Source organism: Hyperoodon ampullatus (assembly GCF_949752795.1).
Source record: "Hyperoodon ampullatus genome assembly, chromosome: 4".
Taxonomy (NCBI): domain Eukaryota; kingdom Metazoa; phylum Chordata; class Mammalia; order Artiodactyla; family Ziphiidae; genus Hyperoodon; species Hyperoodon ampullatus.
The window spans coordinates 146,469,498-146,496,864 of NC_136917.1; the positions used below are offsets into that span (position 1 = coordinate 146,469,498).

General features: G+C 41.5%; 1 pseudogene across 1 annotated transcript in view; it reads left to right on the forward strand.

Moving 5' to 3' along the window:
• Window positions 1-1,501: 1,501 nt before the first annotated feature.
• The window catches only part of LOC307051920 (UDP-glucuronosyltransferase 3A1-like), a 28,117-nt pseudogene continuing 2,251 nt past the window's right edge, over window positions 1,502-27,367 (forward strand). Inside the window, exons 1-6 of the transcript in view lie at window positions 1,502-1,622; window positions 2,702-2,803; window positions 8,129-8,243; window positions 10,935-11,471; window positions 13,539-13,769; window positions 15,237-15,476. The product of the transcript in view is annotated as a UDP-glucuronosyltransferase 3A1-like (transcript). The remainder of the gene's footprint in view (window positions 1,623-2,701; window positions 2,804-8,128; window positions 8,244-10,934; window positions 11,472-13,538; window positions 13,770-15,236; window positions 15,477-27,367) is intronic.

The window sequence follows — 27,367 nt, forward strand, 5'->3', positions numbered from 1 at the left end:
TTTTTATATATAAACCTTGAGTCCTGCAATTTTGATGAACTGACTTATTCTATTGGGACTTTTTGTAGCTTCCATAAGGGTTTTCTATGTACACAACAGTGTCTCTGACAATATCAGTTTTCTTCTTCCTTCCCAATTCATTCATTCATTCACTCATTCATTCATTTATGAACTGGCTAGAGTTTCTACCATGTTGTTGAATAAAAATAGTAAGAGCAGGCATTTCTGCTTTGTTCCTTAGATGGAAAAAGTTGAATGTTTCACAATTAAGTATGGTTATAGACCAAGATTTTAAAAAATATATGCCTTTTATCACATTGAAGAAATTACTTTTTATTGCTAGTTATGCTGAGAGTTTCTATCATAAAAGGGTATTGAGTTTTGTCAATAAAACAAAGATTTTTTCTGCATCTATTGAGGAGATCATATGGTACTTCATTTTTACTGTATTGTTTTGGTGAGTTATGATTCATTTTGTTGATGGGTTCCTTTGCTATGCAAAAGACTGTAAGTTTGATTAGATTTATTTTTGCTTTTGTTGCTTTTCTTTGGGTGTCAAATCCAAAAAAATCATCACCAAGACCTATATCAAGGAGCTTACTGCCTATGTTTTCTTCTAGGAATTTTCTGGTTTCCGGTCATTGAGGTCTTTTTCTGCCTGTTTCAGAGTTGCACTAAAACCCCACACCGAAGCCAGTCTTGTTTTGAGGATAGAAAATGCAAAGGTGACTTCTGGGGTTTGCACGCCCTGTCCTTCCCAGGGTTAACATTACAAGGCGGCAGAATTACAGGATGGCCTCAACTTGTACCTAGGGAGACAGTGGAATGATCCCTAGTCCTATTTTATGAGGCTCATTCAGAATTAGAGTCTCAGCTTTAGAGGTTCGGTCCTCCGGGTGAAGACTTGGACTTCAGAGTTAGGACTCTAGCACCTCTTCATGAATAAATTACCTCCTTTTAAAAGGCCATCAGAGCTATAATCCAGGAATGGTAGGTCAAGTTCCCTTGGGGATTTGCTTAGGGAGGTCTTGAGTTTGCTACACTAGCAGAGATTTTAAGCAGGTACCTGGGGAAATGGAGCGTGGATACAGCAGTATGAAGTATTAGAGCGGTTAGGTGGAGTACCATAAGTTTGGGGAAGGGTCCATAAAACTGAGATGGGTCCAAGTCACCTGGAGGTAGAGTTGTCATCCACGTGATTTCTAAACGTCTCTACCGTTCCTGGTTCAGAGTATCTCCCAGGCAGGGAGGGCGGAGATGATGTGAACAGCGCTGGATCAGCTGACTAACCCCTCCTTTCTGCTGCCAAGGTTAGGGAGGGTGAGGAAAGACTGTCTAATGGTTTCCTCACAGAGGGAGGAGGGGCCCAAGGGTGAGAGAGGACAAACAGAACGGAAGACGGGCAGAACCACTCTCTTATTTCTCCCCAGGCCCCCAGCCAGCACCTTTCCTTCACTGCCAGCGCATCAGGTCCCCTAGGCGGGGGCGGGGCAGGGGTCTCGGCCCCGCAGCTTCTACAGGAGCAAGGATGGCAGGGCAGCAGGCGCTGCTTCTAGCCCGATTCCTACTGCCTGGCCTCCTGCTCTCAGAGGCTGCCAAAATCCTAACTCTGTCCCTGGTGGGTAAGTGTTTGGCCAAAGATCCAGAGACAGGCAAACAGCACTTGGTGAGAGAGTCGTGTGTTTTTCCAGTCTGGAGCAGGTTTGTTACCCTGGCCGGCGGATGAAAAGGGGGGAGCCATTTGTGCGGGTAGGTGCGGGGCAGGGTAGGTACTCCATCCCTCTAACCCCAGTCTCCAAACCCTTGCCATTTGCCATTAATTTCTCTCCTGGTTTAGCTTTCTCTGCTGCTGAGACCCTTAGATTCAAGCAAAGTCCCTGTGTTGGTGCCGGTTCGAAGAGGAGACCTCAGTGAGATGGAGCTGCCCCTCTCCCAAGGATTGAGCTTATGCTTCCTTAGGATCCCAGGATTGTCCTCGGATAGACGATGTCCCAGCCACTCGTGCATATAGGATCCTGCAGGCCCATCCCATGGACCCCACAGTTATCCTGCAACTCTATCCCCAAGTCTTAATGGATGTGAAACATTCAGGCCCCAACTGAGAAACTTTCTGCCAAATATATTTGGACCGCAAGCATTTTGGCTCCAACTGATAGCCCCACGTCCTTCTGCTGCAGTGGTTGCTTCTTGGACTCTTATTCAAGCACCCATATTTCTGGTTCCTACTCTTGCATACTTTCCAAAGGGAAGGATCCCAGAAATAGCTCTGATTGCTTGTCCATCAGGACCCCTTCACACTCACATGCACGGCACCATGCCACAATTTCCACCAGTGCAGTTATTTCTTTAGGACATGGTGTCTCCGTACGTCCCCGGCTAAAATGCAGTATGTACCTTAGGATCAGGAACTCCTTAGGGCCTAAGCACCAAGAAGCTTATCACACTGACATGGAGCCAGAGTCACAAGAGGAAATCTTTGATGGAGCTTTGCCACTTGTCAAGGAGCTGGGCCAGCAGGCTCTGGGTGAGTGGGCTAGGGCTTACTCAGAATGAGCTGGAGAGACTGACTGATGACGCTCATTTCCTCTACTCCCTGGCAACTTTCTGCTTCCCTACCGCTCCTCTCCTGGATTTGTCAGCCCATCAATCTTAGAATCTCTACTCTCATCATTACAAAAATGAAGTTGTGCACTGTTCCTAGGTGGAAGCCATTTTCTACTGATGAATCGGGTCTCTCAGATTCTTCAAGATCATGGTCGTAATGTCACCATGCTTCTCCAGAGAGGAAATTTATTGCCACCAGATATCTTCCCCGCTAATTCTTTTTTTTTTTTTTTTTTTTTTTTTTGCGGTACGCGGGCCTCTCACTGCTGTGGCCTCTCCCGTTGTGGAGCACAGGCTCCGGACGCGCAGGCTCAGCAGCCATGGCTCACGGGCCCAGCCGCTCCGCGGCATGTGGGATCCTCCCAGACCAGGGCACGAACCCGTGTCCCCTGCATCGGCAGGCGGACTCTCAACCACTGTGTCACCAGGGAAGCCCCCTGCTAATTCTTGATTGGGTGTGTTCCAGGCAAGGAACAGCAATGCCTTTTGCATAGAGGGTCTTTTCAAATAGTTTCTTCAAATGTAACTGGACTGGAAGAATGAAAAGGGTGAGTGTGTGCATGTGTGTGTTTGTGTGTGTGTCTATGTAAGGTGTAGGAAAACTTCTTGGCTCTTTCCACCAGGACTCCATGCTCTGTAGTTCTATGTTCTCCTCCTGTACCTGACTTCCACTCCATCTCAAGCAGCCCTCCACACATTACCACAGACCATTTTGGTAATGCTACTTTATAACTTGGCTTGAAAACCTGTTGAACAGATGTGTATCTGAAATGGTCTTATGGTATCTGAAATTTAAGGAAGTTTTCTCAGGAGGTCCCTTATTTATGCAACTAAGATCAGAATCTACCATTGAGATAATCTTGTTTTCTTGAAAATTAGTGACTGCCCGTGAGTTTGTACATACTGACGTAGGAAGTGCCTAAATCCAAAGAGTTTAGCTAGAATGAGCTCCTAAATCTTAGCAACTCCTCTCTATTGACAGGAAAGGAAGCAGCAGCCCTAAGAACTTGAACAATTTATTCAGGGTCACAGGGCAGGTTAATAAATGTGTTGGGTGGATTTAGGACTTTAAGCTCTGGATTGCTCATTCTGAAGTATTGCTGAGGCTTTGATTTAAGAAAAAAAAAAATGCAGTATTAAGCGGACTCTTTGAAGAACAAAACTGTGAGAAATTATAAAACTTTGAAGGTGACTTCAGGCTTTGTAATTGTTCAGATTGTTTTAAAATAATTCTTTTTCTGTCGAAATTTCTTTTATGTTTTTTATTGTGATAAAATATACATTATATGAAATTGACCACTGTAACCATTTTTGTATAGAGTTTAGTGACTCTAAGTACATTCACATGGTTGTGCAACTATCTCTGCCATCCACCTCCAGAACTTTTTTATCATTACAGACTAGAACTCTGTACCCATTAAAAATAACTGCTCATTACCCATTGCCCCAGTCCCTGGTAAACACTATTCTACATTACTTCTCTAGTAATTTGACTATTCTAGATACCTTATATAGCTGGAATCATACAATATTTGTCTTTTGTATCTTGCACATTTCACTTAGCATAATGTCTTTTAGACTCATTCATGTTGGAGTATGTATCAGGATTTTCTTCCTTTTTAAGTCTGAATAACATTTTATTGAATGTATATACCATATTTTATTCGTCTATTCATTTGTTGATGGACATTTCTGTTGTTTCCACCTTTTGGATATGTTAGTAATGCTGCGATGAACATTGGTGTACAAATATCTGTTTGAGTCCCTACTTAAAACCATTCTAATCACCTTCTAGATTAAGTTCTATATGCTTCACTGAGCATCTTTTATATGCGTGTCCTTTTGCACTTTCCTTGATAGCAGATCAGATGAAATAGCTGTACTATATTAAGATTTAATTTTTAAAATTGTAATTTAATCTAATGAAAATTTTAAATTAAATTAAAATTTTAGATTAAAAATACGTTTGGCGTGAACTTTGAGAAACTACTGAACTTAGCTTCTACCCCTTTAACAAATATATGTACATCAAAATCTATAAACAATTCAGGGAGTTTTTAGATCCATTCAGTCTTATTCTTAGGTTCCAGGTTTAAGTGGCTAGGGTTTCTTTCAATATTCCCTAATCATCGGCATTCCTGAGGCTTTGAAACAGCATATTCATTCTTTACTTCATTAGAAGAGCTAGGCTAGGTGTCTGCAAATCAGGAAAATACATGATTAGGTTATTATTTCTGACCTGATGCTCATTTCAGTGTATGGAATATTTGAACCATTTATTAACTATTAATTTGAACACACCCATCTTGCTTATTTATTAACAACTTTAGTGAAGAAATAACATCAGTGGCACTGAAGAAGCAAAGATCTCTAATAACCATACTTGTGGATTCATAAGCGCCAATCATTATGTGGAATCACAATTGGGTTATTGATAGAGGCTGAAAGAATATTGAGGACATGATAGAAAAAGCCTAGATTGCCTTGAACACACTGTTAGTGGAAATGCAGACTTTAAAACTCCGCAAGTGAGGACTGCCTCCAAGGGCAATGGCTGCCCTTGCCCTGTTCAGATGCAGGGCTGTGTCTGAGCCGCTTCGTTCCCCCAAAGTGCACACTCTCCTCGGCAATAGCAGCCTTCACTCTAGTGGGGACCGCACTGGAGCAGAAGCCTAGTGTGGGCCTGGTGTGCACTGGGCTGGTCCCAGGAAACCGGTCAGATCCCCAAGAGTTTCAATCTGCTTCCTCTGCTTTGTTCCTCGGAGTGAGCAAGCGTGTAGACACTCTTCATAAGTGAAGGCTTGGTTTCTTACAGCCCTCTGGTAAGTCCCACTGGTTTTCAAACCAGCTAAGGGGATTCATCTTCCCCATGTGGGACCCCAGGGCATGATAACTTTTATGGAGAACAAAGAGGAACTCTGAGGATGAAGCAGTAAGCCCAGAGGTTAGAACTTCAATCTCACAGGGCTGAGTTTCAAATCGCAGAGGATTGTTTCCAGTCCTTAATAAGAAATTTTGACATCCAAATAGGCCAACAATATTAGTTGGCCTATTTGGATGTCAGAATTTCTTATGACCAGTGACTGATGTTTTCCTTCCACTTTGTTCCATTTAGATTAATAAAATCAGTAACCAGTGTCATATACCTGCCCCACTATTGTTTCTTGGAAGCAGAAAACTTGTTTCCTGATTTCATAGGTCCACAGATGGAGAGAAATTTTGCCTCTGGATTGATCATACCCAGACTCTCACCCATACTTATTAAATTATTTGGATGTTATAATTTGGGACATTTGAGCTAATGATATTTAGATGAGATTCTGAACTATGAGTCGGTAGTGTAACGGTTTGAGACCTTTTGGGATGTTGAGATGGGGGGAATGCATTTTGCATGTGGGATGTACATGAGTGTTTGAGGTGCAGAGAGCAGAACATAATAATAGGCAGATAATGCCCCCCCCACAGAGATATCCACGTTCTAATTCTTGGAACCAGTGAATATTCTACCTTACAAAGTCTTACAAAGGGACTTTGCAGATGTGATTGATATAAGGATCTTGAGACGGGGAGATTATCCTGGATTATCCAGGTGGAGTCAGTGTAATTACAAGAGTTCTTCTAAATGAAAGAAGATAACAGGAGAGTAACAGAAGGAATGTGATGGTGGAAGGAAAAGTCAGAGTGATGTGATTGCCAATTAGAAGGAGGCTATGAGCCAAGGAATGCAGGCAGACACTAAAAGCTGGAAGAGGCAAGAAAACGATTGTCCCCTTGAGCCTCCAGAAGGAATGCAGGCCAGCCCACACCTTGCTTTTACTCAGATAAGACCCATTTTGGACTTCTGATATCCAGAACTGTAAGATAATAAGCTAGCTTTTTTTTGCCACTAAGTTTACAGTAAATCTTTGCAGCAACAATAGGAAACCCATGCAGCGATCATAGGTGGTCAGGTCACTCCAGGAGGCAGGAGAGCAGGTTGCTAAAGGCAATTTTGAGGAGCACTAATTACAGTACCTATTGTATTGTGATTTGGACAGATTCTAGATGTTTTGTTATTTGGGACCCTATCCAAAGTGGGCTGATTTTCAAGCAATGAGCATACATGGACTTAAGTAAAACATATAAATGAGAAATATGTTGTCTCCAGAATACAAAAGAACTAAAAGATATTGGACCTGTTGAAATATTATGGTGTCAATAGTTGTTTCTTGACAATGTCAGTGATAGAAAAACCTTAGACTGACCAAATCTTTCCCGGGAATTTCACTTAGGTACTGGATCTTGAGCTTTGTGTAGAGACCATGGCACATGCCTTCATGTGAACTACTTTGAGAATGTTTCTGCCTTGAATGAGTGTGTGAAATGAATCTCCTTGAAGGAGGATGTCCTTAATGTAATTAATACCTATGCTCCTGGGGAATGTTGGATGTGGTTAATATTTTGCCAACAAAGATTGTGGGCAATGGTAGATCTGTTGAAATGCCCCATTGGCAACCAGTTAGAGGTATACTGTGCCTCTTCCAAGGTGAAGGCAAACTGCAGTTGAGAGCCTGGTAAAATAGGTACTGAACAGAAAGTATTAGCCAAATCTATGACTGCCAAGTATTTTCTAGTAGATCCTTGGATAGAGTCAGTCATTTCACTGAGGTTGGATATGGGAGCTGTAATGTGTGGGACCATACAATAAGCTGTTCCCAGTCACTATGCACAATTTGGTTGGATGTCATGACTGATGTAGGCACAAATGCATTAAGAAGAGTATGGAAGGATTATTACTCAAATAATAAGGACTTTTTGAAAGAACAGGACAGGTTCCCAAGCCCCTGAAAAGTGGCTATCGAGAGTAGGGAGGGATGACTAGCTTGAATTTTTATTGTGGGCAGGCGGTAGGGATGTGGTGAGGGTTCCACCTCATGGGCCTGACTTGCATGGTTTGAAACTCCCACTTAGGGCCACGGGAGGGAGCATGCAGACTTTCTTACCAGTTTGCCCTGGTAATGCACAGAAGAGGGAGTGGGAGATAGGACTTGAAGCCTGCTAGCAGTCAAACATCAGCATCAAACATCAAACTCATGGATAATCGAGGAGAAGCCAAGTTGGTACGTAGAGGTGCAGAAGACTACCATGTTAATTAAGCCATTCAGTACTTTCTACTGAATCACAAACTATTTGGATATATCACTTTAAATAATGAAGTTGAATTTGTCTAAAACAGAAAGAGCAGAGACTCTGGAATCAACCTTGACAAATTATCTTAAACTAATTAACTTTATTTTCTCAGCAAGAAAATGAGACAAATAGCTATACATTCAATTAAAGCTTTAAATGGAAGTTTCCATAATTTAAACTAAAAAGCATTCCTGAAGGTTCTCAAGAAATACTCTCAGTATACAAGATTGAACAAGAAAGCAACCAAATGGAACAAAAATAATTCAAAAGACACAATCGAATGTTGGTATCACTATTCTAATGTTAATCCATGTTGTGTGACACATTTAACATTTAACCCATTGGTGTTTCTTAGGTTTTAAAGAGGAGGAGAAATCATACAAAGTTATTAACTGGTTTCTACCTGAAGACTATAACAAAGAATTTAAGAAGTCTTTTCATTTCTTTATGGAAGAAACTTTTGAGGGCAGGTAATTTTTTTAATTATTTGAACTAAAGAGTCACAATTTTGGTAATATAAGTGAATGGGTGGATGCTTGGACTGAGGATGTGATAAAGGGATGGTTGGATGGATGGAGAGGGGGAGGGAGAGAGGGATGAATGATGATGATAGTTGGGTAAACAAGTATTTCACACCAAATCCTCCATTCCAGCCATTGGAGGCTTTCCCTTGCTCTGTCCTTTCTCTCTTCTACTATAAGCATGAAGGTATTCCTGTAGCAACTGGGAGGTAGTTTCTTCTGGGACTTCCTTGCAACACTTCACTTACAATCTTTGTCTATAATCTCCCCAACACAGAAGCATAGGTACCTCAACCTCTCACTGTTGGTAGGGAAATCAAAGACACCTTTCCATTTATTTTTTTCCTTTCTCCTCACATGTATTTATTAATGGAGAAGACTTTTAAACAATGATTTTGTAGAAGTTCAGCTTCTGGCCATGTAAAGTCCTTTGAAAATGCAATCAACCTTGTGCAAAATAAGACATGAAGCTGACTCCTTTTGCTTCATCTGGAATGGGAAAGAACACATAACTCCTTACTCATAGCCATAGAAGTGAAAAGACAGAAATCCATGCCTATCTGGATTAATTACAGAGGACTAGTCCCCTCTTTTCTTCCTGAAAATCTATTTACTAATAAAGGTACTGCTTAAATCTGACTATTTCCATAAAACATCCTTTCCTCACTGAAACTGGAAGACCATAGTCCCTCTGGGATAGGTCTGACGTAACCTACTCATCTGATACTTAGTCTGTATTGTCTTGCGACGTTAGTTATACATTTTAAGTATATGCTTTGTCTATTCTCCCCTAATTTCATATTTTTTGAGGACAGATATAGGTAACCATGCATTCTTGATATTTTTCTATTTGTTAGCTTAACTTTAACTATGATTAACAAATTATATTCTAGGAATTTTTACAGCATTAATGAAGTTATCCAAAAGTTTTAGTAACCACTCCTTTGTTACATGAAATCTTTAAAACACAGTAGGGCATGATTTGAGCCAATCACTTTCATTGCGTGACTTGAAGTTAACCCTGAAGATCAGGCAGAGATATGTATATTGCTAATGACTTCTCAGCCTCTGTACAATCTCTACCTGGGGCACAATGGTGCAATGGTGGACAGTTATAACTATGCCAGGGTACCGATTCTCTTGGTCCTCCATGCAGCCAGGAGGTCTCTGATGTCTTGAGCCCTTTCACTTATTACCTCTAGTATCTTAGAGTGCAGATGGATATCCTATTTCCCCGTATGTTGTACAAACAGGAACTAGGGTCATAATCTATATAGGCAGTGATGGGAAAGCATTGCAAGAAGATAGGTTCCTGGAATAATCTCATAGGCAATGTCTTAATTACATGTCAGAAAGCTTTGCCATTATCTTCTCTGTATACCTTAGCCTGCATTGAAGTGGAAAGGCTAATCATATGTTTCAGAACCAGGTTTTTTTTCCTTTGTTTAACCTCTGGGCATAGAAAGGTAGAATTCCCATTTCTAGCTGAGATTTTGTTCTAATATGATCAAATAATCCCTTGGGTGAGGAAATCTGTCATATGTGAATACACAGTAATTTAAAAAATAGCCTATATTGTCAATATTTATGGGATTGTGTCATCAAGTGACTTCCACTGTTTTGCTAAGTAAACAAGAAAACCACTCATAAAAGTTCAGTATGGAAGTGAAGTTTAAGGAAAGTGTCTCAGAATTTATCAAGTAGAAAGAGATCTATGAGGTCTGCTATGGTCAAAGAAGGCTCCCAGAGCAGAAGCCCCAATGATGGCAATTCATTTTCAGTTAACATAATTCATCTGTGCCCATGGATTTCAGGAATTGAGAGTTCAAAGATATGTTTTCTAAGAACTGGCCTAGAGAGTGCTGGGGATTTGGAGCAGTGAGGAAAGAGAGAGGGGAGGAAGGGAACACTCTCAAGAGCAGAACATCTGCCCAGAGTGACTAAGGTACATATTTATGGACAGTGGTAGAATAGGATGGCTGCTGTTGGGTGTGGTCTTACCTACCTGGAGTATTTTCTTTGTATCCCAAGATTCTTTTTTTTTTAATTGACGTATAGTTGATTTACAGTGTTTCAGGTATTCAGCAAAGTGATTCAGTTCAGTTATACATATATATGTGTATATATACATATATATATATATATATATATATTCTTTTTCAGATTCTTTTCCATTATAGCTTATTACAAGATATTGAATATAGTTTCCTGTGCTATAGAGTAGACCTCTGTTATCTATTTTATATATAGTAACATGTATCTGTTAATCCCAAATTTCCAATTTAGCCCTTCCCCTGCTTTCCCCTTTGGTAACCATAAGTTTGTTTTCTATGTCTGTGAGTCTATTTCTGTTTTGTAAATAAGTTCATCTGTATCATTGTTTAAGATTCCACATAAAAGTGATATCATATGATATTTGTCTTTGTCTGACTTACTTCACTTAGTATGATAATCTCAAGGTCCATCCATCTTGCTGCAAATGACATTACTTCATTCTTTTTTATGGTGGAATAATAGTCCATTGTATATGTATAACGCATCTTCTTTATCCATTCATCTGTCAGTGGACCAAGATTCTTTTATGTATTGTGATATTAACACTTCCAATGAATATTTATCATTTATTTATTTTTCTTACAGAAGCACATTTGAACATGTTTTAACTATTTTGGAGCAACTAGGGCTTCAGTGCAGTCATTTTCTAAGGAGAAGTGATACTATGAATTCTTTAAAGAATGAGAACTTTGACCTGGTGATAGTGGAAATTTTTGACTACTGTCCTTTCTTGGTTGCTGAGAAGCTTGGGATGCCATTTGTGTCCATTCTCCCTTCCTCATTTGGCAGTGTGGACTTTGGACCACCAAGCCCCCTGTCTTATGTGCCAGTATTCTATTCCTTGTTAACTGACCACATGGACTAATGGGGCTGAGTAAAGAATTTCCTGATGTTCTTTGATTTCTCCGTGAATCAGTGGCAGATCCACTCTATATATGACAAGACCATCAAGGAGCATTTCCCGGAAGGCTCTAGGCCAGTTTTGTCTCATCTTTTAAAGAAAGCAGAGCTGTGGTTTGTTAACTCCTGACTTTGCCTTTGAATTTGCTCTGCCCCTGCTTCCTAACATGGTGTAAATTGGAGGCTTAATGGCCAAACCTGTTAAACCAGTACCACAAGTAAGTAAAACCTGAGGATATGAATTTCATGCAGAGAAGTCAGTGCAGAGCTGGTGGCTGCCTCTGCCACTGGGGTCCTGGGAGTGCATAAGGTAAGGCAAATGAGGCACCAGGGCATCCTTTTAAAGGAAGGATGCCCTGTCATGCAAGTACAGACTTAGGACTTATACAACCCTGAGATTGACTTCCTTAAATACTATACCAGGGTCTTCTCTTGCCTCACCTTAGTCCTGGCCCTAGTTGGATAAGCCTTTTAGTAAGTTGAAGTTTACATTTTCATTTTGTATGATCACATGTATAGTAAGCACGTAATAAGCATCTGTCACATGCAGGAATTGTTAAGGTGATGAGTTACAATGAAACACGCAACACTGTGAGACAGGGCGTGACCAAGGGGGAGAAATGTGGGACTGGCACTGAGAATGCAGGTTTTGTCTCCAGCATCCCCAGACTGTAGAGCCCTGGTCCCTAACTCTGCCTAGGCTTCCCTATTCGATTGATGTGGGGTGAAGCCTGGGCACTGTGAGTTGTAAAAGCTGTGCAATCAGTTTGAAGGCATAAACTCAGAACCACTGCTGTGGAAGTTTTCAAAATGGAGAGGAGCTAAGATGAATTGGTTGCCTCTTATCTATCAGCACAGGCTTGCAATTTTATCTTCTATAATCTCTTGCCACATAGAGGGAATTATGATGGCCTTCATTTTTATAAATGAGGGGACAGGGCTCAGGTGGTGTAAGTGGCTGTCCTACTACCATTTATTTCAGAGCCAGAGAGCCCTGATTTGGCCTGGGCCTTCCAGGCACCAAAGTGTCTACCCTTCCTCTACCGACCTTGCATTGAGTGAGCAGGAACAGTTGGGGAATGATCCTTGGGCTACATGGGCTCTGAGTTGGTGGAAGGATTCTTTAGGAATAGAGCTGGATGGAGAGAACATGGGGGGCCCAAATTGTGAATATGAAGTGAGATGTCTCTGGTTTCCCTGGGTGACTCCAGCTGGACTAGAGAGTGGAAAATGCAGTTGCATAAAGATAACCAGGCCAGGTTGCAAGAAGCTTCACCTGACAGGAGGGTGAGTCAACCCTGGCCACAGGCCTGGGGGAGGGAATTGTTAAGCAGGAGCCTAATGGGAGTGAGGATTGTAATGGCTGTGAGATAACAGGGACTTTTTCAAAAGATTTTCTCCTCGGCATTTTCCAATTTTTATATAATGGTTTTATGTTGCTTTTTAATTATAACAGAATGACAAAGCTGTTGTCAAAGTGGTCCTCTGAGCTGGTAAATCAGACAGTGTTATGCTAGTTGGAATCAACCCAATAGGGCGAAGGTCTAGGTGCTGGGGGTGGGGGAGCCATGGAAGTCCAAAGAGAGTCAGGATTCAAAGAAATATTTGGAAGAACTGACAAAATGTGTTAAAACCAAGATTACAACATTAGGTCAGAAGTGTTCTTCAGAACTGCCTGGGGGACTTGAAAAGATAAGCTGCTTAGGGATTGGGCATTGCAGATTTTAAAAAAATCTTTCCATGTGAATATAATGTGAAGTCAAGTGGGTGAATCATTGAGGTAGGAGATGAACTGCAAAGATCAGTGACTAAGAACAACATGGGATATCAGAGGAAAGCGTGCTACATGGTGCATCAGGTGGGGGTGGCCAGTCACCTCCCCATTCTGCTTCCACTTCTCCTTATGCCAGAGGACTTCTCCCAGCTTCTCCGGTCTAGGCTCCAGATGTCCCACCTCCCTCTGCTGGACCCTGACTCCCTACGGTGTTCTTCCTTACACGACTACTTCTGGTCTGGCTTTGGAAAACACCCAAGTGGCCGTGTCTCCATGGACCTAAAATGAGTAGGGTGTCTATGATCACCTGGACAGTAGGGTGAATGTTTCAAAAATGAAAGATGTTCCCAGCAGCACAGTGGGCATGAGCACAACTGAGAGTGCTGAGCTGTCTCAGGACAGCGAGCTCTAGAAATGACAGGAGAGTGTGTTTAGTAAATGGCTGACCTCATTTCATGGCTGTCTAGGCTTTCATGAGCATTGTTCTCCTCTTTCTTTTCTCACCTCTCTCCAAGAATATGATAATTTCATCACCAAGTTTGGAGACTCTGGTTTTGTCCTTGTGGATCTGGACTCCATGGTGAGCATAATTCAGTCCCAGGAGATTCTCAAGGAGATGAATGCTGCCTTTGCTCGTCTCCCTCAAGGGGTGATATGGGAGTGTAAGCCTTCTCATTGGCCCAGAGACATCAAATTGGCAGCAAATGTGAAAATTGTGGACTGGCTTCCTCAGAATGACCTCCTGGGTAAGGACTGCCCAGGACTGCTTCTTTCTTCTCATTTACATATCTTTAGGATCATTAGGCCTCTGATCTCTAGTTGGATAATTTCATCAGCACAAGATAAGTCTTTAGAGGGCAGGAATGGAGCAGCCAGCTGGAGCTCTTGGGGAATCAGGCTATACATCCAATGAGATCAGGTGCCAAAAGAGCTATTTGCCCTTCATTCTTTTCTATCCCAGGCCTGATGTCTGCAGCCATCAAAGTCACAGTGACCTACTGCTTTTGGTCTTGAACAAGGTCACCACAAAATAATCCTAAACAATCTGTGAGCTCTGAGAACACATACCAGGGGGCACATTGCCCCTGTATTCAGTGGCTTTATGTGCACATGTTTACCCATGTTCCCTTACACACTCACACACACACAGACACACACATATCTTCCTTAGCCACTAAGGTGTGAGCAACTCATACATTCACAACACTGATGCCAATGTACCTGAGTGCCAAGCTGAGCAACCTCCTGGCCAGTTATTTGGCACACTGAGTCTCTGATACCAGAGAATTTTTTCACCCACAACAGGTTATCTCTGTGCCTAGTGCTGCTTCTTAGAGACCCCTCACTGCCATAGCCACTGACTGGATCAGAGGCTCATAACCAAGATTATGACAAAATAATCTGTAGAATTTTTAAAACATTCCTGTTTCCACGTCTGCAAATGTATTTCTTTAAGTCTTGGATATGGGATATGATTCTCATTTCAAAGAAGAAACAAGGAGGTTCTTATGCACATCCCAGTTGGCCAGCACAGGCTGAGATGAACTCTTCATTATCAACAATCACCTTAGTTAGCTCTAAGTAAGCAAAGGCTTACTCTAAGCTCTAAGTAAGCAAAGCAAATACTGATGTGCAGAGTCCAGTCTTTGCTTTCAAGTGGCTTCTCATATATTTAAAGAGAACAACACATACAGTGTAAGTTTTATGAGTGCTACATGAGTTGTGATGTCAATGAATATGTCGGGAATTCAGAGAAGAGGAATATTATTTGGTGGGTGAGAAAAGTTTGCTCAAGGAAAGGAAGAGACAGAGAGAGACAGAGATAGACATAGGGAAACACAAAGAGAAAACAGATGAGAGAAGCAAGGAGACATGAGGGGATAGAGAGAAGGAATGGAATGATGGAATGGATAGATGGAATGATGGATGGATGGATGGATGGATGGATGAATGGAGATATCTGCCTTGCTTAGCACTGTTCTCTACAGAATTCCCTGGGTTCTGGCTGAGTCTTCCCTGGGTTCTGGCTGAGTCAAGGAGTCTCTATACAAAGGCAAGGCTTGGAATCCTTGGGTATGTAGCAAGCAAAGTCATCTTCACAATGGCTCCAACACACTTTAAGTCCCATTGGTATTTTCTTCTGCCTTTTCTGCTTTCATTGTTCTGAAACTTTTCATCCTGAAATATTCTGCTGTCTTTGTTATTTGCAACAGGGCACCCTCATGTCCACCTTTTTGTCACCCATGGTGGGATAAGTAGTGTCATGGAGGCCATCCAACATGGCGTGCCCATGGTGGAGATTCCCTTCTTTGGAAACCAGCCTGAAAACCTGCTCCGAGTAGAAGCCAAAAATTTCGGTGTCTCCATCCAGTTAAAGCAAATCAAGGCTGAGACATTGGCTCTGAGCATGAAGCAAGTCATAGAGGACAAGAGGTGTGCAGCTCTCTGGGCTCGTGGTTACTCACACTGAATGAAGATGTAAACCACAACGGGCACCATGTGGGTCTTTTTTGCAATAAAACTGAAATTTCCAGGATGTGAAATAATATGTGTGTGATGCTAACAGCTGACTTATTTCCTATGAGAGGAAGACTAGAGCAGTTTAGGTTAGATGCTGAGAATGATTTTATACCTTCTAGTTGTGAGGAACCCGAACTACTGACACAGGGTGTCTTTGAGAGGCCTTTTACTTTGGAGGTGCTTATAGTAGAATTCCAACTGAGGCAGGAGGTTGCCTTTCTGTTCCCAATATCCCACACTGCTCCCCACCTCAGCTGTTTTGCCTGTGCTGCTCCCTAGAAAATACATTTCCTTCTCTTCACAGGGTTGGCTCCTTCGTGACATCGAGGCCTCATCCCAATGCCACCTGCTCAGAGAGACCGTCTTTCTCTGATAGTCCCAAAGCCTTCTCTCCTATCCACCCCAATTATAGCACATTATTTTTTTCTTTGCATGTCACAGGATCTGTAATTGCCCATTTCTTTATGTTTTAATTTATTGGCTGTCCCCCACACCAGAAAGTAGAGAGTAAGCTCACCCAGGACAACAGCGCATGTCTCGTGTTTTCTGCTGTTCCCAGGGTTCAGCACAGGGCTTGCCACAAAGTAAGTTTGAATGGATTCCTGTTAAGTGAGTAAATACAAAGGGGCCCATTGATGTCTTAAGAAATTTTCCAACCAGCACAGTAATCTCATGTGAAGAGGAAAAATATATTTTCTTTCTTATAATGAAGAAGGACTAAAAAACTTAGAGCTTCAAGGGCACAAACCCAAATCATATCTCAAGACTTAGCATTACTGCCCAACGTTATGTCACATAGGAGACCTGCAAGTAATTCTTGTTAGGTGACTGAATAATAACCACATTGCATGTGACTCCTAACCCCAGAAAAGTTGTTAAGCTCTGGGGGTCAGATAACCCAGAAACTTTATGCATATTTGGTATCTCATGAAGCTTTGAAGCCACCTTCCTTATCACGCCCTTCTTCATGGCCCTGAGCCTGAACCATTCCAGCCTCCATGCCCAGCATCTTCTCAGCCTCCTTCCCTCACTCCACTCCACCACTTATCATGGAATAACCCCTAAGACAGGCGCTTTGCTGATTCTTTTGTTTTCTATTTGCTTCTCCTGCAAACTCTTGTCAAAGCTCAGGAAGCATGTCCTGGGCGTGCATTCAGTGCCAGACACACCCTTGCCTGTGTCCATGGTCTCTGCCTTGGTTTCTGCTGAGCACTCCTTCTTTGCAGATCGGGTGTGGAGACTGCAGGTTGGTCATGGGCTGAAATGTCCCTGGTCTCCACTTTTCATAGCTGTGAGCTGTCTTCTCAATATTCCTATTAAAAAAAATGAAGTCATGAGAAAGGAGATAATTTCTTCTTTAAACTAAGAAGAGCCTCTCCATAGCTGAGCCTTTCTGTACTTGACATACTGTTGGGAATTGCATTCACTTGATAGTAACAGAAACCAGAAAAAAGTGATAGAACAGCTTAGGGTTTCCTTTTCTTTTCTTTCTTCTTTTTCTCATGTAAAAGAAATGTGTATTGGAATTTCCTGATGGTCCAGTGGTTAGGACTCTGTGCTTTCACTGCTGAGGTCATGGGTTCAATCCCTGGTCAGGGAACTAAAATCCCACAAGCCATGCAGCATGGCCAAAAAAAAAAAAAAATGTGTAGGTAGGCAGGCCATCCAGGGCTGATGTGGCAGCTACATGATGTAATCAATAGTCCGGATTTCTTGTGTGGTTGATCTGCCTTCCTTAGTGGATGGCTTCATCCTCAAGGTCACCCTGATTTTCAAGGTGGTCATTTTAGATCCAGTCAGCACACTGGAATTTCAGGCAAGAAAAGGGAAACTTAAGGAAAGGGCATAAAGCAGGTTCATACCAGCTGAGTTAGCTTCTTTAAAGAGGTTTCCCAGACACCGCAGCTACCCAAAGACTTCCAGTGAAATCTCATAGACAGACCTGAGTCACGTGACCATTCCTAGCTGCATAAAATGTCTAAGAAGTGTCCTCCAGCCCTGACTTCCCTGCTGGGTACATTACTACTCCAAGTAACTGGGGGGTGGGGGGAGGGTGGCGAAGAGGTGTTAGAAAGAAAAAAAAGGACAGTGGATAATGGGAAGAAAGTAGAGCCTTGGTCACATGTGGAAGGCACAGGGAGGGGCTGGATTGAATGTTACATTTCACCTGTGACCTGGTGACTCAGTGACCTCAGGGACAGTCTTATACCCACTGTAACTGCCTGTGGGTGGAAAGCAGACCTTTCTGAGTAGTGAACATTCAAAATAAGAACAGAAATCTTTTACCAATGTGACATGTGTTATGCTTTCCAAGTTCTTTCATCTCCTTTCTGCCATTTAACGGGATACATGTGTCTCATCTATTCAACCAGAAAGAAGCAGATACCACCGGGGCAACCACAGAGAGAGAGGAGAGCCATTGTGCAAATTAAGACAACAACAATAAAACTTGTCCCCATGATGGATGCCTCCTCCCGCCAGAGCACAGGACTTGGAGAGTGGATGGGCTGATTTTAGCCCCACTGGCCCCTCTTTTGAGCACCTCTTTGCCATGAATAATCTGCCCTACCACAGGGTGGTCCTGGCTGGTGTATATCCCTCCCACCCAGAGTGATTCCATGCACATGCATGCAGAAGGCACTTGGATCTGCTAAGGCATTCTCTTGGGAAATTTTGTGGGGTTTTTTCTTTTTTTTTTTTTTTTTTGCCCCTAAGATCCAGGAAGGCTCCTTTCTCCGTGTTGGGCTTTAAATTAGTCATTTATTTTTTATTTTTTATAAGTCCTTAAATGAAATGTTCCAAATTTAGAGACACACATCTGTCAGAGTGGATTTTAAACAAATTTCATCTCAAGGTAACAGTAAGTAATAATCAGATAACACTTGCACTGGTGATTCAGTCCCTCGGGTTTTATTTTTTTCCTGATTTAAAAATCCAAGATGGTACAGATGAATCGGTTTGCAGGACAGAACTAGAGAAAAAACACATGGACACCAAGGGGGGAAAGTGGTGGGGAGGGGTGGTGGTGATGTGATGAATTGGGAGATTGGGATTGACATGTCTACACTAATATGTATAAAATAGATTACTAATAAGAACCTGCCGTATAAAAAAATAAATAAAATTAAATTAAAACAAAAAAATCCAAGATGAATTTCGAGAGATTTTTTGTGTTAGAACATGTACAAAGAAAGGGAGGTTCTACAAACAAGGGCTGTGGACTCCTCCTGGTGGCGGGACCACCTCCCTTGACTGTAGATGAGACCCTTGAGAGCAATGGCACCTGGTGACAACTCTTCCTTTCTCATTTGTATTACTGAGAGCTGAGCTACGTCTGTCCTCTAACTGATTTTACAAACGAGTAAGCCTACAAAACATAGCAGAAAAGTGTGCCAGAGCTAAAGACCAAATAATAGTTCATTTCATTTCACCCCTTCCCCTTTTTAAATTTATCCCATGGAATTTTATTGAGCTAAGGCTTGCTATTCCATCTTCCTTTAGTGACCATTTATGAGCTTCATATCATCCCAGATGAGAGTTACTATTACTAGAAAGTCAACTGCAAGCAATAGCAGAAAGCCTCAGTAGAGCAGCTTAAGCCAGTAGCCTTCAAGCTGGGCTACCTTCACCATAATGTGTACATGAAGATTTCCCAAGGGCTACATGAGACAGAGTCTGGAAGTGGTACATTTCCGCCTTTGTTTACTCTAGTTTCCTAAAACTGGTCTGCCTGACAAGGTGTTGTGTTTGGTTGGCAGATCCTCTGTCCTGCCACACTTTTCACAATTCCCTGACTCTTATTTTACAGAAGAAATGGACACCTTTCACCCACCCCCATTCTCCGCGTGGTACATTGCCCCAGGGTGGAAAAGTAGGGGTACCAAACCAACAATTCAAAATCTAATGACCGAGCCAGAAAGTCTTTATAATTCAGATGATTTGTACTTCTTTGTTTTTAACAAAAGCCAAAGATGAATTTTGATTTTTCAGCTGACAGACCTTTAAAAGTAACTTTTGATGGTAGACTGCTGTGAGAATAGCATATTCATGTGGCATATTATTCTGAAGGTGTTCAAAGAATGAAGGTACATCATTTTCAAGGTGGTTCATAACAAAACTCTTAGTGCTCCTGCTACTTATTTATGTGAATAGTTTTTCAGTGTTTATGTAACTAAGAGATATTGATCCAAAACTGTCTCATTTCAGAAGTAGATAATGTTTATCTACAGATATATAAATTAATTTTAAAAGAATTGAAAAAACAGCCCCTCATCTCATTGTGAGATAGGTCTCCAATGAAATTTTATAGTTTGTGTTAGGTGACTATATGTTTTGAAATATGAAATATGTTTATGTAGCTTTGACCAAATTAATGCAAGTATTAAAACAAAGAATGATAATTTAGTACAAATATTAGGCTCTTAGAGGCTTACTGTTATAGGAACTATAAATATTAATTTGAATACGTATTTTTGATGCTTAAGGCTATGAGAGAATACTCTATACAATTCTTTTAAGCATAAAGATACATAGTCTAGAAATAAATTCTCTGGGGAAAGTGGAAAATAAGTAAAAATTCAAGAAGAAAATGGAATGATGTAAAATTTCCCAGTGAAAATGAGCAGTTCATTATCTATGTTAAGAATGAAAAAAAAAAAAAAGGATGAATGATGGTATCAAACTGCTGAGGTGTTTACAACCCACTGCATACATTTAACAGAGTGATGCAACTGTTTATTTATTTATTTATTTATTTATTTATTTATTTTTATTGGAGTATAATTGCTTTACAATGGTGTGTTAGTTTCTGCTTTATAACAAAGTGAATCAGTTATACATATACATATGTTCCCATATCTCTTCCCTCTTGCGTCTCCCTCCCTCCCACCCTCCCTATCCCACCCCTCTAGGTGGTCCAACTGTTTATTTTTAAATCATATAATTGCAATGACTGGAAATGACATCCTATTCAATTATTAAAACTTATGATGAGATATTTTAGATTTCAATTAAAAAACGTATTCTTACAATGTATTCTGTCAGATATAGTTGAGAAGATCTCATTTTTTTGTCATTGGCTTACACAAAAAGAGGGTTATTTTTCCTACATGAGAAGTAGATGGGAAGGAAGTAGACAACTGATGGCATTGGTTCAATAGCTCTACAATGTCAGGAAGAGCATGTTTATAATTCTCCGTTTTTAACTCATGGTTGCAGGATGGCTGCCCAGCTCCAGATATCATGTCCATGTCCCAAGGAGGACAAAAAAGGAGAAGGGGCAATATGAGCTAGTAAATGTTTTCACAGAATTATCTTTCCTCCTCCCCTCGCCAAGAGGCTTCTTTCCTCTTGCCTAGAATTCTGTCACCGGACGACTCAAGGCTGTAAGAGGAGCCATAAAAAAATCTCTGCATTGGCAGCTGATGAGGACTAAAAGACCTGTAAGGGTGTTGGGTTAACCAACCTGTAGTGTTTGATGCACATGGCAAAGGGCCAAAAAACCCTCCACAATGCTTGACTCATCAAAGAAGAATTTTCTGTGCTTTGATATTTTGTCCTGGTCTGTATTTATACAGCAAAGCATCCAACAATCTTGGGCACAATGACAATAATAACTTTCGTCTCTTGGTTACAGTTTCTGACTGGACCTGAGGAAGCATCTGGCTCAGAGTTGACCTCAGTGACTTTCTAAGTGTGATGGGGACCATGGCAGGGAGAGGCAGAGGATGGTTTCCGTCACAGAGCCCCAGCCTCGATCTCTGTGCAGGTGAAAAGAGGGAATGGAATTGTGACTGTTGACTCCAACGACAGTACAGAGAGGAAGGTGTGTGATGTCCATCAAGGGACTATTGCCACAAACGAGTGGGAACTAAGCTTTAGTGGTTTTAGAAGGGTGAAAGTTACCTTCTTTAGAGTTCTGTAGAAAACGTGATTTGCAAATGGATTCAGTCAGCATGGCTCTGAAAACTGTGCAGAAGACTTTGTACTAGTGACTGGGGTAAGTATTAATAACAAAATGTCCTCACATGTGCGGGAGAGTGGGGACTTTAGACTCATCAATAGGTGCCAGACTTAACCTGAGTGTCCTCATTAAGCCGGCCCCACTCTTTGCTAATCTTCTCCCCTTTGCCTGGCATTAAGGTTTGTAAAATGCTGGAGTAGGTATCAGGATCGAGGAGATGAAGCATGCCCCAGGGACTTTTCTCCTGGCTTTGCCCTCCACAGACTACAGGGAATCCGATGCCATTTACACTAGAAAGAAGTTCAACCAACAAGAGCAAATAAAACCCACACCATCCCATAAGTGGCAAACTAAACATCAACTTTTAGCAGCGCTCTCTCCTGAACTCCTGCTACAAAGCTTTGTGGAGGGCTAGTGAGTCCAGAAGAATAGCACAGAAAACAAAACAGGGACACAGAAGGCCCAAGGATGAGGTAAAACTGTGCTCAGAAGGAGGAAAATCTACATTCTGCATAAAAATCCTGAAAAAGAGTTGTGGTAGATCAAAGCTATGACAACAGGAAAGGGACACGAAAGCATGAGGGACCTAAGGTAACAGTCTTGGAAATGCTTCATTTCTGAGGGAGGAGAGGGTAAAAGGGAAGGGAGGCCCTCTTTGGATATTGGGTGAAAAAAAAAAAAAAAAAAAAGCAACCAGGGAAAATGTGAGTCCTGAAGGACAGCAGGAAGCTTGAAGCTTGGACAATACAAATCCCTAAGCCCATCACCAAGAAACAAAAGCCATACATTGATGAGACTGTAGTTGCAGATTATTTGCTATAGAATCCTGCATATCATTAAATATCTACATATGTCTGTCACTGGATATCTTTGTCATTCACTGTGTTATGAACAGGAACATGAATGAAATACTGTAGTGACTTTTTCCGCAATTAAAAAATTTAATTAAATATATATGTACGGTATATGTAAAGGCTCACATGTCTGACATGTTTCATACCTATCAAAAATGAGCACATTTAGAATATTTTGCCTGATAATTTACTTTTGATCAAATGTGAAATGGCATATTGAAGTTGTGGTAAATGGCTCCATTAATTGGTCCCCAAATGGATTGGGATATGGAAACTAAGAAACTATGGAAATTGACTACTTAGAATGTTTCCTAGGACCAATTATTAGCCAAAGATCTTTTTTTTTCTCTTGATAATCTTATCTATTCAGTAGTTTGAAAATATAAAAATGTACTTGAACTTTCTATCATGTTCAAATGCAAATACAGTCATGAAAACTACATTTTCAAGACACTGAAATGGAAATAACAGACAGTTATTTTCTAACATAACTATGCTACCAGAAGTGGGTCTGCTGGATTTCTGGTTCCAGAAACGGCAGGCCAGGTAGGCCAGTTATGAGGTTTCTCAACTTTGAACCCACCTTTCTTTGCCCTGCTTTGTGATGCTGCACTCTGCCAAATGCATCCCCAGCTCCCTCCCTCTCGGGCTCTGCTAACAGGGGACACCAGGGGTAGACTGGAAGGCTGCAGGGACAGGTGGGATTTGGGCCATCCTGCTTGCTCCCTGCTCCTGCCAGCAACACCACATCTATGGCTTTTCATGGTGGCAGTGATGGTTTTAGTATCAGAAGTGGTTTTCTGTTTGTAGCTCTTCCGAATTACTGGAGTTAGCCTCATTGGGCCCCTCACAGATATTAGGACCAGCAGGATGTGACTGCCCCTTCCAGGTCTGGGTTTCAGCTCTGTGGATTTCCCTTCTGAGTTCCTAAAGCATCGACACCAGATAAGAAAGACCCTCCTTCCCTCTCCTTCTAAGCTTTGCACAACTCCCATCTTCAAGACTCTAAATTTTAGTAATTCTCACTCTTTGTTTCCTTAGCACAAGGGGTTGTGGCTGCTTTCTGTAGCTACTAACTCTGTAATGCCTCAGTATCTCTCATTTGGTTACGGAGTTCTCCAAAATCTGGTGGAAAGTCTTTATTTTAAATTCTCTCTGTTAAAATAACTGAAGAGGGCTTCCCTGGTGGCACAGTGGTTGAGAGTCCGCCTGCCAATGCAGGGAACACGGGTTCGTGCCCTGGTCCGGGAAGATCCCACATGCCGCGGAGCGGCTGGGCCCGTGAGCCATGGCTGCTGAGCCCGCGCATCCGGAGCCTGTGCTCTGCAACGGGAGAGGCCGCAACAGTGAGAGGCCCGTGTACCGCAAAAAAAAAAATAAATAAATAAAAATAAAATAAAATAAAAATAAATAAATAAAATAAAATAACTGAAGAGGTGAACAATGGCCTGGGCTTTTCTCTTCATACTGGATTCTGGCTGATACACTAGGTTATTCAGACTATCCTTCCAGTAGAAAACAAATTGAAGAAGCTGGATAAAATATAAAAAAACAATCTTCAAAGCATCAAAGGACTAATAGGATGATAAGGAATCATTAGGCCAAATTCAAAATGCAAGCTGGAGCTCTGGGAGGCAAGGAGAGGAAAGCAGTTTGCCCTAAGGGGATTTGTTGATCCCATCAAATGTGGATTGAGGGTTTGGCAGACTGACTGGTGGAGATTGGCAAGAGCAAAGACCTTGGAACTGAAAAGGTCCTATCCTTATATTAAGGGTGAACCAGAGATAAATTCTGCCTCTGCCCTGCCACCTGCATAAGTCTGTGTGGCAAGTTGCCTTGATGCTGAATAGAGCAGGGGTAATATGAAAAGAAAAGAATAAAAAAAAGACTTATCCCTGGGAAGCTGTCATCATAGGCTGGCCCCTGTTTGGGAGGAGAGAGAAAATAGAGAAGGATTATGTGGAGAAATAATGAGAAATATTTTGAGAATTTCCTAGAGCTGACAAAAAACATCAATTTACAAATTCAAGAGGCCAAAGTGAGAGACACATTATAGAAAAAGTATAGAATTCTAGTGACAAAGAAAATCTTTAAAGCTGCCATGGGAAAAGATAGATTAATGTTCCTGAAGCCCCAGTTACTCCCAACTTATTTCTCACGTTAAACAAAAGTGGAGACTAGAAGATGATGGAATGTTATCTTCAATGTGCTGAAAGTAGGTAATAATCAATTTAGCTTTTTTATGGCAGGGTTTTTTTTTTTATTATTACTGATTCAAATTTATTACTGGTAATTGGTCTGTTCATATTTTCTATTTCTTCCTGGTTCAGTCTTGGGAGATTGTACATTTCTAGGAATTTGTCTATTTCTTCTAGGTTGTCTATTTTATTGGTGTATAATTATTCATAGTAATCTCTTATGATCCTTAGTATTTCTGTGGTGTCAGTTATAACTTCTCCTTTTTCACTTCTGGTTTTATTGATTTGGGCCCTTTGTCTCTTTTTCTTGATGAATCTGGCTAAAGGTTTATCAATTTTGTTTATCTTTTCAAAGAACCAGCTCTTAGTTTCATTGATCTTTTTAATTTTTTTATTCCCTCTTTCATTTATTTCTGCTCTGATGTTTATGATTTCTTCCCTTCTACTAACTTTGCGTTTTTACTTTTTCTAGTTCCTCTAGATGTAAGGTTAGGTTGTTTATCTGAGATTTTTCTTTTTTCCTGAGGTAAGGTTGTATGGTTAGAAACCTCCCTCTTAGAGCTGCTTTTGTTCCATCCCGTAGATTTTGGATTGTTGTGTTTTCATTTTCATTTGTCTCTAGGTATTTTTTTATTTCCTCAGTAATTTATTAGTTTTTTTGCATATTGTTTAGCCTCCACATTTTTGTGTTTTTTGCAGTATTTTTTTTCTTATACTTGATTTCTAGTCTCATAGAATTGTGGTTGGAAAAGATGCTTGATATGATTTCACTCTTCTTAAATTTACTGAAACTTGTTTTGTGGCCTAGCATGTGATCTATCCTGAAGAATGTTCTATGTGCACTTGAAGAGAATATGTATTCTGCTGCTTTGGGATGGAATGTTCTATATACATTTATTAAGCCCATCTGAACTAATGTGTAATTTAAGGCCAGTTTTCCCTGTTGATTTTCTGTCTGGATTATCTGTCCATTGGTGAAAATAGGGTGTTAAAATCCCCTACTATTACTGTGTTACTGTTAGTTTCTCCCTTTATGTTGGTTAATATTTGTTTTGTGTATTTAGGTGCTTTTATGTTGGGTCCATATATATTTATAATTGTTATATATTCTTGGATTGATCCCCTTATCATTATGTAATGTCCTTCTTTGTCTCCTGTTACAGTCTTTGTTTTAAAGTCTATTTTGTCTAATATAAGTGTTGCTACTGCAGCTTTCTTTTTATTGTATGGAATACCTTTTCCCATCCCCTCAGTTTCAGTGTGTGTGTATCTTTAGATCTAAAGTTAGTATCTTGTAGATGTAAGACATAAGTATATATATATATATATATATATATATATATATATATATATATATATATACATTTAGCCACTCTATGCCTTTTGATTGGCGCACTTAGTCCATTTAATTTTAATGTAATTATTAATAGATATGTATTTATTACCATTTTGTTAATTGTTTTGAAGCTGTTTTTGTAGTTCTTTTTTGTTCCTTTTTTCTTTGTTTGCTCTCTTCCCTTGTAATTTGATGATTATCTTTAGTGTTATATTTGGATTCCTTTCTCTCTTTTTTTTTTTTTGTGTGTGTATCTATTATATATTTTTCGTTTGTGGTTACCATCAGGTTTATATATAGCAATCTGCATATATGGGGTACTGGGGTCAGTGCAGTCTTGCTGGTGGGTGGGCTTGGTCCTGACATAGTCAGCTGCAGGACTACAGTGGTTCTGGGGCTATTGTTGGCTAATTGGTAGGTGGGGCTGAAGCCCGGGGGGTCCTGGAGCTAGTGCCAGCCCACTGGTAGGCAGAGCTGAATCCTGGGGTCTCTGGCTGTGGGGTCTTGGGGGTCTCAGATTTGGTATGTTAGCCTGCTGGTGGGTGGGGCTGGGATCCAGGGGGTCCTGGGGTTGATGTCTTCCCACTAGTAGATGAGGCTTGTTCCAGGGCTAGTGCTGGCCCAGTGGTGGGTGGAGCCAGGTCCCAGAGTTTCTGACTGCAGGGCCCTGGGGATCCTGGAGTTGGAGTCAACCCACTAGTGAGTCAACCACAGAGCTGGTTCCCATTGTCTGGCTGCAGGGTCCAGGGAGTTCCAGGGCTAGTGCTGGTGCACTGATGGGTGGATCCAGGTCTCCTGGGTCCTCTGGTGGGTAGAGCTGGGTCCCAGAGTGGCTGTAGGCTCAGAGGGTCTTACGGCAGCCTGCCTGCTGGTGGGCAGGTCTGTGTTCCCACAGGCTAGCTGCTTGCCCTGAGGCATCCCAGTACTCCTGATGGGGCTGGTGAGCAGGGCTGGGTCCTGGAGCTAATAAACTAGAAGGAGGATTCCAAACTGGTGCTTATCAGCACCAGTGTCCTTGTTGTAGAATGAGTTCCCCAAAATGACTTGCTGCCAGTACCTATGTCCTCAGGCTGAGCTCCAGTTGCCTCCTGCATCTCTGGGAGGCTCTCTAAGATCAGCAGATGGGTCTGACTTAGCATCCTTTCAAATTACTGCTTCTGCCCTGGGTCCTGAAGTGTGTGAGATTGTATGTGCACACCTTTTAAGAGTGGAGTCTCGGGATTCCCTGGTGGTGCAGTGGTTGAGAGTCTGCCTGCTGATGCAGGGGACGTGGGTTTGTGCCCCTGTCTGGGAAGATCCCACATGCTGCAGAGCAGCTGGGCCTGTGAGCCATGGCCACTGAGCCTGCATGTCCAGAGCCTGTGCTCCGCAATAGGAGAGGCCACAACAGTGAGAGGCCCATGTACCGCAAAAAAAAAATCCAAACATAAAAAGAGTGGAGTCTCTATTTCCCACAGCCTCTGGCTCTCCCCAA